Raw genomic sequence first — 14,027 nt, forward strand, 5'->3', positions numbered from 1 at the left:
TCATACAACATGGAAACAGGCCCTTTGGCCCACTAAGCGTGCCCTCCATCAACTGCCCAATTGAACCTATTTGACATTCATCCCACTTTCTTTTCTGCCTGCACATAATCCATGTGTAGAAATGAACTGCAGATGCTGGTTTATGAACTGAAATGAACTACACATGCTGGATGATAGACACAAAGTACTAGAGGCGTACCTTGAGGACACCTTGAGTCTGAAGAAGTCAAGTTGAGTTTATTTCCATCTGTGCAAGTATGGTGAGGTACAGGTACAATGGAAATCCTGTTTGCAGCAACAAGACAGACACATGGACTCAGAAAACACACAGAAACATAACTTATACTTAAATTATATGAGACAGTGAAATAAAAAAAGAATGCTACAAGACATTGGTGCACAACACAATTAGAAGAGCAGGATGTGGTCATGGTGTTCTCTTGCTGAGGTTGGAATCGGGTTGTACAGATTGGTTCAAGAAAGTGATGGAAAGTAGCTGTTCCTGAGCCAAGTGGCATTGACTTCGGGTTTCTGTACCTCCTGCTCAGTGGTAGCATCAAAGAGAGGCGTGGCCTGGATGGAGGGGATCCTTGATGGTAGATGCCGCCGCCTTGAGGCAGCACCTCTTGTAGATGCTTTTGATGGTGGGGAGGGCTGTGCCCGTGATAGACCGGGCTGAGAGGACTCCTCTCTTGCATTCCCTTGCTTTGGGATGCAACCAGTCGGGATATTTTCAACCATAATCTGTAAATGTATGGTGGAGTATTTGATGACATGTTGAATTTCTTTTCTGATGTCAATGATTAGTTCCTTGGTGATGCAGGTGCTGGTTTACAAAATAGAAAACAAATTGCTGGAGTAACTCAGTGGGTCAGGCAGCATCTCTGGAGAACGTGGATGAGTGATGTTTCAGGTTGGGACCCTTCAGACTGATTGTGGTTGGGAGGGGGGATAGAAAGCTGGAAGAGAGGTGGAGGTAGTTGGCAAGTGATAGGTAAATACTGGTGAGGGAGGTTTTTTGATAGGTAGACGGTTGGACTAAGGCCAGACATGAAGAGACAAAAGTGTGACATAACCAGTTTGTGTATGGCCTCACTCTCTCAATGGGGGAGGCCCAGGATAGAAAGGTCAGTGTGGGAATGGGTAGGGGAGTTAAAATGATTAGTTTAGAGATACTGAATGGAAACAGGCCCTTCGGCCCACCGGGTCCTTGACGACTAGTGATTACCCCGTACATTAACACTTTCCTAAGCACTAGGGACAATTTTTTTTACAACTTACTGAAGCCAATTAACCCTCAAACCTGTAAATCTTTGGATTGTGGGTGAAAACCGGAGCACCTGGAGAAAACCCACATGGCCACAGGAAGAACGTACAAACTCCGAACAGACAGCACCCGTAGTCAGGATCGAACCCACATCCCTGGCATGTATGACAGCGACTCTACCACTGCGCCACTGTACAACAAATGGTTTGAAACCAGGAGATCCAGCAGGCCTGGCGGATCTTACCTCACCACTCCTTGTCCTGGGTTTGCGGTCAAGGTCAGGATAGATTCGTATCTGATCGATTATACTGAACTTGGACTGGGGTCCAGAAAAGCAATTGAAAGTGTGGGGAGGTTTCTAGCAGTGCTGAAAGGTGTTGTGCTGTGTAGTCAGGGGACCTGGGATCAATCACTGTGACTCAAGGGGACATGGGATGAGGATGAGAACATCCTTTCAAGTCAGTAAGAAGGGCTGATGTGCGGCTGGGGGTTTTAATTGCAAAACAGTAAAGCTTAATGCCAGCTCAGCAATTGCAAGAAGCTGACAGAAGATAAGGGTAAGGAGAAAATACTCCAGCTGTCGCCCTGTGATTTAATAATTATCGAGTATCTGCCAGGATGCTGTGATCCAAAACCTCCCAGGCCGTCACAGATAATGAAACCGTTTACTACAAGTTGGAAATACGCAGTGGGTGAGAAGTCCATACCGACTGATTTATTTCCCCCTCATGGCTGCTGAATGGTTTGCTGAAACAAGGCACTGTAGATTTACACAAGAGACACAAAGTGCTGGAGTAACTCAGCGGGTCAGGCAGCAGCCCTGAAAACATGGATAGGTGACATTTCGGGTTGGGACCCCTCTTCAGACTGATGTGACTTGCAGTGTCTTTCCAGTATCTATTAATTTTTTTAAAACTTCAGGCTTCCAGTGCCTCTGCTACCTGAAATGTGGATTCCTTTGTTTATCATGGACAGGTTAACACATCAAGGAACATGTTGGGGTTTGGACTGATTCTCTCCTTTCTGTTCACGCAGTCTGCCCTTCGATTTATCTGGGGGAAAAAATGAAATACAAAATTAAAAAATACAGAAAACGCTCAGCAAGTCAGGCAGCATCTCTGGGAAAAAGAAATCTCTAATAAAGCGGCACTCCTTCCATACTTCTCTGTACGCCAAATTTATAATGTAGAAACAAGGAACTGCAAATGCTGGTTTACCAGGAAAAGATACAAAATGGTGGAGTAACTCAGCAGGTCAGGCAGCATCCATGAAGAACATAGATAGGCGGCGATTCAGGTCTGGACTCTTCCTTGTCACCTGAAACGTCACCGATCCATGTTCTCCAGGCAAGCTACCTGACCTGCTGAGTTACTCCACCATTTTGTGTCTTTCCAAGCCCAAGTTATATTTGAGTCACTAGATTGGTGCTCAGAGTCATAGTTATACAGCATGGAAACAGACCCTTCTGCCCAACGTCCATGCTGACCATGTTGCCTAACAGGAGGGCAAGGTTCAATGTCGACCTGCAGAGCACGGGCTGTGTGTCAGGTTTGAGATCATCCGTAAATGGAGGCAGTTGATAGAGTAGACAGATGAGGAGTTTAGGAGGTGATACACCCTATTCCTTCAAAGTTTGACCAAACAGGATCTTATTAAATAGTGCAATATGGTCAAGGACCACATAACCTACTCTTGCCTCTATTTCCTCATGTTATTATATGTGTAATTATGGGTTTAGAAATACAGCGTGGAAATACACCGTTGATCTTTATCAACGGGGCAGTGTGGAGAGAGTGTCCAGTTTCAAGTTTCTGGGCACTCACATTTCGGAGGACCTAACATGGTCCAATAACACTGCTGCGCTGGTCAAGAAGGCACAGTAACGACTGTTCTACCTAAGAACACTGAAGAAGTCTGGTCTACCCCAACGACATTCTACCGCTGCACCATAGAGAGCATCCTAACACATGGCATCCCTGTGTGGTACCTCAGCTGCATGGAGCCAGAGAGGAAAGCTCTTCAGCGGGTAGTCCATACTCAGAGGACCATCGGAACACAGCTACCAGCCTTGGAGGGCATCTACAACACACGATGCCTCAGAAAAGCCACCAGCATCCACAAAGACTCTTCACACCCCTGCAACAGTCTGTTCGAACTTCTACCATCGGGCAGACAATACAAGGCCTTCTATGCCCGCACCTCCAGACTCAGGAACAGCTTCATCCCCAGGGCCATAGCTGCTATGAACTGGTCCTGCTGAGCCGGATGGTCACATCGCACAGTGATCCGGCACAGATCTACTTGCACTTTATTCTGTTTTAAAACTGTTACAATTTGTTTCATTGGGTTGTTTAAATTAATACTGACTAGCTAATTAAATTATTGCATCGTATGGGAGGCGCATTCCCAATCTCGTTGTACCCCTGTACAATGACAATAAAGATATATTGTATTGTATTGTATTGAAACAGACCATTAGGCCCATTGAGTCCAGGATGACCATCGATCTTCTGTACACCAGTTCTATGTTATCCTACACGCTAGCGGCAATTTACAGAAGCCGATTAACCTGCAAACCCACACTTCTTTGCAGTATTGGAGTAAACCAGAGCACCCAGAGAATACCCATGCGGTCAAAGGGAAAATGTACAAACTCCGTACAGCCAACACCCTTAGTCAGGATCGAACCCAGAACTCTGGTGCAGTAAGGCAACAACCTAATTGTAGGCGAATTGCAGTGAATTGAGGCTGTTTGGAAGGTTGAAGTTGACATGTGCCATCACCAGTCTATCGAAACACTTTATGGTGGCGGATTAAATGCAAGCAGATAAGTGTTGGTCATACTTGGCACAGACATTGTGTGCTGAAGGGCTTGTTCTTGAGCTGCACTGTTCCATGTTCTAACTGTGCAGCCATTTATTTCATCACAGATTCGTGGCATATGTCTGTGGGAGGGATCACACCAGAAACACAGTATTTCAGCTCGAGCACAATGTTTAAACTTCTGTATCATTAACCAACATTTCTGACGCCATCTCAGTATCTCTCCCTACAATAATGGAAAATAGTTTAGTTTAGTTTATTGTCACTGAGGCACAGTGAAAAGCCTTTTGTTGCATGCTAATCAGTCAGCAGAAAGACAATACATGATTATCATCAAGTCATCCAAAGTGCACAGATACATGAAAAAGGGAAGACTGTTTAGTGCAAGATACAGTCCAGTAAAGTCCGATTAAAGATAGTCTGAGGCTATTCAATGAGGTAGGTAGTAGCTCAGGACTGCTCTCTTGTTGGTGATAAGATGGTTCAGTTGCCTGATAACAGCTGGGAAGCAACTGTCTATGTATCTGGAGGTGAGCATTTTCACACTTCTGTACCTATTGCCTGATGGGAGAAGAGGGAATGACTGCATTGAGACTGGTCCTTGGAGAGGCAACGTGAAGTGTAGATGGAGTCAATGGAAGGGACAGCATACTTGCCACAGCTTACTTCCAGAAAGGCAAACCAGTCCAACATCGAGACATTTTTGGCGATGGGAGCAGTTAGTTCTATGCTAAATACCCAACATTACATATGCCAAATATGTTCCAACAAACATATAAATTTGACATTTGGTTCATCAAACCTGTTTAATCTATTTGAAGAAGGATCCCGACCCAAAACGTCATCTTTTAGTTTAGTTTTAAAGGTACAGCATGGAAACAGGCCCATTTGCCCCACCGAGTCCACACCAACCATTGATCAACTGTACACTAGTTCCATCCTGCACACGAGGGACAATTTACGGAAGCCAATTAAACTACAAACTGCATGTCTTTGGAGTGTGGGAGGAAAGCGGAGCATTGGAGAAAACCCATGCGGTCACAGAGAGAACGTACAAACTCCGTACAGAGAGCATCCGTAATCAGGATCAAACCTGGCTGGGTCTCTCGCGCTGTTCGGCAGCATCTCTAACTCTGTGCCATGGTGCTGCTAAAATACATGTTCATCAAAGATGCTGCCTGACCCATTGACTTACCTCACTTTGTGTTCTTCTGTTTAGTTTGCATCAGTTTACAGATACATCATGCAAACAGGCCCTTCGGCCCATCGATCGCCAGTTCACTCATGTTATGTCACTCTCTCGTCCACCCCCTACCCACTACGAACAATTTACAAAGGCCAATTAACTTACATGCACATTTTTATTGCCATATCCCCTCATCCCCATTCCCCCTCACCACTCATTCCCATATCCCCTCATCCCCATAACCCCTTATATCCCATCCCCATATCTCATCCCTCATTCCCGTATCCCCCTCATCCCCATAACCCTTCAAATCCCATCCCTTATTCCCATATCCCCTCACTCCCATAATCCCTCATCCCCATATCTCATCCTTCATTCCCATATCCCCTCACTCCCATATCCCATCCCCATATCTCATCCCTCATTCCCATATCCCCTCATCCCCATAACCTCTTATATCCCATCCCCATATCTCATCGCCCATATCCCCTCACTCCCATATCCCCTCATCCCCATAACCCCCTCATCCCCATAACCCCCTAGATCCCATCCCATGGGGGTCACAGTTTAAGGATAAGTGGGGGAAGTCTTTTAGGACCGAGATGAGAACGTTTTTTTTCACACAGAGAGTGGTGAATCTGTGGAATTCTCTGCCACAGAAGGTAGTTGAGGCCAGTTCATTGGCTATATTTAAGAGGGAGTTAGATGTGGCCCTTGTGGCTAAAGGGATCAGGGAGTATGGAGAGAAGGCAGGTACAGGTTACTGAATTGGATGATCAGCCATGATCACATTGAATGGCGGTGCAGGCTCGAAGGGCCGAATGGCCTACTCCTGCACCTATTTTCTATGTTTCTATGTTTCTATTCCCATATCTCATCCCTCACCCCCCCCATCCCCTCACCCCCTTTCCCTCATCCTTCACCCCAATCCCCATCCTAATATCTCATATCTTATTCCTCATCCCATATCCCCCCACACCACCCCCCCCCCCCCCCACCACCACTTTCCCCAACATTTCGTATTCCACTCCCTCTGCTTCTCTTCCCCCCTCCCCTTTAAGGGGTAATGCTGCCCTCCGACGGATAAGGACGTTGCCTTTCAGAGCCGGGGGCGGGCGGACGGAAGGACGGCGCTCGGGCCCAGGCTGCGACTGCGGCGGCGGCGGCGGCGGCGGAGGCGGAGCAGCGCCATTTGTGGGGCTCTGAGGTGAGCGGCGTTTTTACCTTCCCCACCGGCCGCGGACACCCTGGAGCCGGACTCCGGCGCTCGTTCTCCCCCCCCTTGCCCTTCCTGCCCCTCCCGTCCTCGCCAATCTCACCCTCCGGCATCCTCCCCACCACAACCATCTTCCCCCTCCGCCCCCCTCTACACTCCTCACAACCCCTCTACCCTGTCACTCCCCGCCACCATTTTCCCCCTCTACCTGCCCCGCCTCTGCCCCTGTCCCCTCTACCTCACCCCTCTGCCCCTCTACCTCCCCCCCTCTACCTCCCCCTCTGTCCCTATCCCCTCTACCTCCCCCCTCTGTCCCTATCCCCTCTACCGCCCCCCTCTGCCCCTCTACCTCCCCCCTCTCTTCCTATCCCCTCTACCTCCCCCCTCTCTTCCTATCCTCTCTACCTCCCCCTCTCTTCCTATCCCCACTACCTCCCCCTCTCTTCCTATCCCCTCTACCTCCCCCCTCTCTTCCTATCCCCTCTACCTCCCCCCTCTGTCCCTATCCCCTCTACCTCCCCCCTCTGTCCCTATCCCCTCTACCTCCCCCCTCTGTCCCTATCCCCTCTACCGCCCCCCTCTGCCCCTCTACCTCCCCCCTCTCTTCCTATCCCCTCTACCTCCCCCCTCTCTTCCTATCCTCTCTACCTCCCCCTCTCTTCCTATCCCCTCTACCTCCCCCCTCTCTTCCTATCCTCTCTACCTCCCCCCTCTGTCTGTCTACCTCTGCCCCTCAAACTCCCCCCCCCCTCCTCTACCTCCCCCTCCTGCCCCTCTACTTCTCTGCCCCGGTACATCCCCCTGCCTCCTCCCTCTACCCCTGTCTCCCTCCCTAAAAGTCTGCTTCAAAATTGGATTTGACACTTTTGCTTTCTTACTGCACTTTATTTGTAGGTCTTTAAATATTTACCATATGTTGATTTTTCAGCGTTATTCAGCCTGATTTTAGTTTCCTTTTCTCTCTATATTTCTGCTAACACTTTTAAATTTGTACAATCTAATGTTCATAGAAACAGTACATCCTGTTTTTGCTTCATCCAGTAGTTCTGAAACATATTAATGTAAATGTTTTTGTTTGCAATAACTTTGCATCTGGTGGTGTTTGTACAGTAAAATGTTCCTTGAGGTTTTTTCTCAAGACCATTAATGGGTCAATAGACAATAGGTGCAGGGGGAGGCCATTCGGCCGTTCGAGCCAGCACCGCCATTCAATGTGATCATGGCTGATCATTCTCAATCAGTACCCCGTTCCTGCCTTCTCCCCATACCCCCTGACTCCGCTATCCTTAAGAGCTCTATCCAGCTCTCTCTTGAATGCATTCAGAGAATTGGCCTCCACTGCCTCTGAGGCAGAGAATTCCACAGATTCACAACTCTCTGACTGAAAACGTTTTTTCTCATCTCAGTTCTAAATGGCCTACCCCTTATTCTTAAACTGTGGCCCCTTGTTCTGGACTCCCCCAACATTGGGAACATGTTTCCTGCCTCTAACGTGTCCAACCCCTTAATAATCTTATACGTTTCGATAAGATCTCCTCTCATCCTTCTAAATTCCAGTGTATACAAGCCTAGTCGTTCCAGTCTTTCAACATATGAAAGTCCCGCCATTCCGGGAATTAACCTAGGAAACCTACGCTGCACGCCCTCAATAGCAAGAATATCCTTCCTCAAATTTGGAGACCAAAATTGCACACAGTATTCCAGGTGCGGCCTCACTAGGGCCCTGTACAACTGCAGAAGGACCTCTTTGCTCCTATACTCAACTCCTCTTGTTATGAAGGCCAACATTCCATTGGCTTTCTTCACTGCCTGCTGTACCTGCATGCTTCCTTTCAGTGACTGATGCACTAGGACACCCAGATCTCGTTGTACGTCCCCTGTTCCTAACTTGACACCATTCAGATAATACTCTGCCTTCCTATTCTTACCACCAAAGTGGATAACCTCACACTTATCCACATTAAACTGCATCTGCCATGCATCCGCCCACTCACACAACCTGTCCAAGTCACCCTGCAACCTCATAGCATCTTCCTCACAGTTCACACTACCACCCAGCTTTGTATCATCTGCAAATTTGCTAATGGTACTTTTAATCCCTTCATCCAAGTCATTAATGTATATTGTAAATAGCTGCGGTCCCAGCACCGAGCCTTGCGGTACTCCACTAGTTTCTGCCTGCCATTCTGAAAGGGACCCATTTATCCCCACTCTTTGCTTTCTGTCTGTCAACCAATTTTCTATCCATGTCAGTACCCTACCTCCAATACCATGTGCTCTAATTTTGCCCACTAATCTCCTATGTGGAACCTTGTCAAAGGCTTTCTGAAAGTCAAGGTACACCACATCCACCAGCTCTCCCCTGTCAATTTTCCTGTCAGTTTCTGCCTGCCATTCTGAAAGGGACCCATTTATCCCCACTCTTTGCTTTCTGTCTGTCAACCAATTTTCTATCCATGTCAGTACCCTACCTCCAATACCATGTGCTCTAATTTTGCCCACTAATCTCCTATGTGGAACCTTGTCAAAGGCTTTCTGAAAGTCAAGGTACACCACATCCACCAACTCTCCCCTGTCAATTTTCCTGGTTACATCCTCAAAGAATTCCAGAAGATTAGTCAAGCATGATTTCCCCTTCGTAAATCCATGCCGACTCGGAACAATCCTGTTACTACTATCCAAACGCTCCGCAATTTCGTCTTTTATAATTGACTCCAGCATCTTCCCCACCACTGATGTCAGACTAACTGGTCTATAATTTCCCGTTTTCTCTCTCCCTCCTTTCTTAAAAAGTGGGACAACATTAGCTACCCTCCAATCCACAGGAACTGATCCTGAATCTACAGAACATTGGAAAATGATCACCAATGCGTCCATAATTTCTAGCGCCACCTCCTTAAGTACTCTGGGATGCAGACCATCAGGCCCTGGGGATTTATCAGCCTTCAGTCCCATCAGTCTACCCAACACCATTTCCTGCCTAATGTGGATTTCCTTCAGTTCCTCCGTCACCCTAGGATCTCTGCCCACTAGAACATCTGGGAGATTGTTTGTATCTTCCTTAGTGAAGACAGATCCAAAGTACCGGTTCACTGGTTATTGTTGAGGCTTCAACTGCAGAATTCCTGTAGTGCTGGAAAAGCAAGCCAGACTTTTTGTCAGGAATATTTTGAGTCTGTTCTGCTTCAGGGTTGGGTGTCAATCTTCTTTTGGAAAGAACAAATAAATAAATCTATATCAATGGCAGTTTTGTGTTTTGTTATAAATTTATGGCCACAAATACAGTTAGAGATTTGGGTATTTGTGTGGCACTGCTCTAGGGGAATGAAGGTGTTGTTCCATTAGGATGTGCTTTTGCTAGAGAGCCCAGTTGGAATGGTCCAGTGAATAAAATATTTCGTTGAATGGGTGATGGTTCTGATGAGATTGTTCAGAGAAAGTATCAGGAGATTAGTGCAGACTGGTGAAGCAGATAATGATAGCCCATATTTATCAGGAAACGGCAAAGCATCAGAGTACCTCCAATTAGCTGGTGTAAGGGGGAAGATGGTAAAAGGGTAAAATTAAAGGCAGCGCTCCTCATCTGGGACATATGAGAATAAATCACTCTTGACTCTTGAAGTATCATTGGGACTATGGATGTACAGAATGACCTGCTGACCTCCCTGAAAGTAGCACTACAATAGATAGGGTGGTAGAGAAAGTGTAAGCTATGCTCGCCTTCATTAGTTGAGGGGCTGAGTGTAATAGACGAGAAGTCATGTTACAGCTGTATAACACTTTGTTATGCCACATTAGGAATATTGTGCACAGTTCTGGTTGCAAACTATAAGAGAGATGTGGAAGCTTTGAAGAGAGGGTGCAGTGAAGGTTCACCTGGATGTTGCCTGAATTGGAGTGTCTTAGCAGTTATGAGAGCATATGCTATCACATATTAGACATATGCATTAACAGGCAGTGGACAAAGGCATACAGATCATGTGCAGGAATATGGAATTATAGAACAGTAGAGCATGTTCTTATGACCTTTGGCCTATAATATTTGTGCTGGACATGATGCCAAATTAAAATAATCCCAGTGTAGGAAGGACTGCAGATGCTGATTTACGCTGAAGATAGACACAAATTGCTAGAGTAATTCAGCTGGTTAGGCAGCATCTCTGGAGAAAAGGAATAGGGACATTTTGGGTTGGAATACTTAAAAAAATAATTCTTTCTGTCTTAATTTCAGGAATTAAATTATTCATATCCTTCCATTCTCTGCATAATTATGTGCCTATCCAAAATCACCATTATCATATCTGCTTCCACCACCACCCCGACAACACTTTATCACTTTGCACAGAATAAAAACCTACCCTGCACTCCATATACTTTCTCCCTCTCACCTGAAAGCTATTTGACATTTCCATGCCTCTCACAATTTTATGAACCTCTATTGAGTCTCTTCTCAGCCTCTGACAATCCAGAGAAAACAATCCAAGTTTATTCAATCTCTCCTTAGAGCTAATACCCTCTAATCCAGGCAACGTCCCGATAAATTACTTCTGCACCCTCTCCAAGATTCCACATTCTTTCTGTAATCGAATTATTTAGATTGGTCAATGCAGACATGGTGTTTCAAAGGGCCTGTTCCTGTGATCTACTGCTGTATTCTTTGTATATTTGTGTTTAGCAAAGTACATTGAACAGCCCATATGGATACAGGCTGTACTGTGTAATGCAGAGGATTAATAATCTTGTACATGAGGGGCCTTCAGGGAAAGGGGCCTATGATGGAATTTTCAAGCCTAAAGTGTTTAATTGTCATATGTGCTGGGAGCAGAAGAATGAAATTTTTGTTGCAGCTTTACAGGCTCATTAACACAACAATCCAACAAGATAAATATATAATAAGCAATAATACAATAAATTATTAGTTATACTCGGTACCAGACCATAATAGTACAAGCCACGTTACGTATTGCAACCTACACGCTCAAAGTTCTGAGTAGTTCGGTGCTGAGGGAGGGTTGTGGTTAGGGTTGTGCAGGGTGGTTCAAAAGCTTGACGGTTGCTGGGAAGAAACTGTTCTTGAACTTGAAGGTTAACAGGGTTGACAGATGCATGAATAGGCAGGGGATAGATGGATTCAAGTCATGTGCAGACAGATGGAATTATAGAACAGTACAGCACAGGAACACCACCTTCAGTCTACTACATTCAGTCCAATTCGTGTTTGGAGGGTGGATCTTGAATCTAAGCTAAGGAAACTATGAACATATGCGATAAAGGTTGACTATGGCAGTTTGGGGAAACAATTTAAAGATATGGCAGTAAACAAACTTTGGCTAACAGGTGAAGGAACAAATACATAGTTTACACCAAACTGGAAATTCTTGATTAGTACAGGTGTCAGAGGTTATAGGGAGAAGTTAGGAGGGAGAGATAGATCAGACATGACTGAATGGCAGAGTAGACTTGATTGGCCAAATGGCCTAATTCTACTATTCCTTATGAAATGTAAACAGGTTTAAGCTAGAAAGAATGCAGGGATTTATGAGGGCGTTACCACGATTTGAGGGCTTGAGGTATAGGGAGAGGTTGGGCAAGGAATAATAGGATATTATTCCTTGTAGCGCACGAGGATAAGGAGTGATCTTATAGAGGTATATAAACATCATGAGGGGAACATATAGGGTAAATGCACAAAATCAAGAACCAGAGGATATGGATTTAAGGTGAGAGGGGAAAGATTTAATAGGAGCTGGCAACCTTTCACACAGAGTGGTGGGTAGATGGAACGAGCTGCTAGAGGAGGTAGTTGAAGCAGGTACTGTGGCAATATTTAAAAGGCATTTGGATAGATACATGGATCGGAAAGGTTTAGTAGAAATAGGGGGCAAATGGAGGCAGGTGGAACTAGGGTAGATAGGGCATCTTGGTCAGCATGAGCAAGTTGGGCCAAAGGGCCCTTTACCATGCTGAATGACTATGACTGCTGGAAATACAAAGGAGCTCAAACTATATCTGTGGGAAGCGAAATAGATAAAGTATCAGGTTGAAGATTTCCAGCATCTGCAATTTTTTGATTTTTGTTTGTAGCAAGTTGTCTGGCCCAATCTTGTACACTCTGAAGAAGGGTCTCGACCCGAAACGTCACCCATCCCTTCTCTCCAGAGATGCTGCCTGACTCGCTGAGTTACTCCAGCATTTTGTGTCTACCTTTGATTTAAACCAGCATCTGCAGTTTTCTTTCCTACACATCTTGTACACTCACCGTTGTCTGAAGTGAAAGTCCATGTGCCAACTTAAAAAATAACCGAGCCGTAGAACAGCAATCCGCATTTCATACCATTGCTAACAAATGGTTCCGCCATTGAATTTCTGAAACTTGGCAGAGGGTAACTTGAGTTGCAAATTCAAAGTGAGGAAAATATCATCAAAATGGAAAGTATGCAAAACAAAAAAAGAAGGATGTTGCTGGGTTTGAATGATAAGGAGAGGCTGCAGACACAGGATTGTTTCCCCCCCCCTATAGCATAGGTGGCTTAGGGATTACTTTATAGAGGTGTATAAAATCACTAAGGTGTATAGCCAGTCTTTTCTGCAGGGTAGCATAAAATTAGAGGGCATAGTTTGAAGGTGCACTACAGTGCTGAGAACTATATTCTGCACTCTCTATCTTCCTCTTTGTTCTACCTGTTGGACTTGAGTTTGAGGATGCGTGATGTTTCAGGTCGGGACCTTCTCGACTTGAAACGTCACCCATCTTTTTCTCCAGAGATGCTGCCTGACTCGTTGAGTTATTCCAGCACTCTGTGTCTATATCTTTGGTATAATCCAGCATCTGCAGTTTCTGCATAGTACTTGAGTTTGACGTGATTGTATTGATGTGCATATATAGTGATTTATAAACTAATTGGATAGCATGCCAAACAAAGCTTTTCATTGTACCTCGATACATGTGCCAACAATAAACCTAAACCCAAGGTGAGAGAAAGTATTTAAGAGGGGCAACCTTTTCACACAGAGGGTGGTGGGTGTATGAAGCAAGTTGCTAGAGGCAATGGTAGAGGTGGATACAATTACGCTTAAGACAGGTACGTGGATAGGAAATATTTGGAGGGATTTGAGCCAGGTGCAGGTAAAGTAGGGTTATCTTGGTTAGATGAATTGGCCCAAAGGGCCTGTGTCTGTGTGTAGGAAGGAACTGCAGATGCTGGTTTATACTGAAGATAGACACAAAATGCTGCAGTAACTCAGTGGGTCAGGCAGCATCTCTGGAGAAAAATAATAGGTGATGTTTTGGGTCAGAACCCTTCTTCGGACTGAAAATAGAACAGGCGGGGGATAAACTGGAGGCGAGGAAAGGGCAAAACAAATTATGGCAAGCAACAGATGACCTTAGGAAGGGTGGCACCCTTAATGGAATTGGCCTTTTCCCCTCCAAACCTTTCCTATCCATGAATCTGTCCATATGTCTTTTAAATGTTGGCATACCAGCTGTCTGAGCATAGAAAATAGCTGCAGGAGTAGGCCATTCAGCCCTTCGA

The 14,027-nt window shown here is 45.6% G+C and overlaps 1 protein-coding gene across 4 annotated transcripts in view; it reads left to right on the forward strand.

Moving 5' to 3' along the window:
• Window positions 1–6,395: 6,395 nt before the first annotated feature.
• The window catches only part of nktr (natural killer cell triggering receptor), a 132,841-nt gene continuing 125,209 nt past the window's right edge, over window positions 6,396–14,027 (forward strand). For all 4 annotated transcript variants that reach the window (XM_078423799.1, XM_078423811.1, XM_078423821.1 and 1 more), the window contains exon 1: window positions 6,396–6,483. The gene's annotated coding sequence lies outside the window, so the exon portion shown is untranslated. The remainder of the gene's footprint in view (window positions 6,484–14,027) is intronic.

The sequence above is a fragment of the Rhinoraja longicauda genome, chromosome 2 (genome assembly GCF_053455715.1).
Source record: "Rhinoraja longicauda isolate Sanriku21f chromosome 2, sRhiLon1.1, whole genome shotgun sequence".
Lineage (NCBI taxonomy): Eukaryota > Metazoa > Chordata > Chondrichthyes > Rajiformes > Arhynchobatidae > Rhinoraja > Rhinoraja longicauda.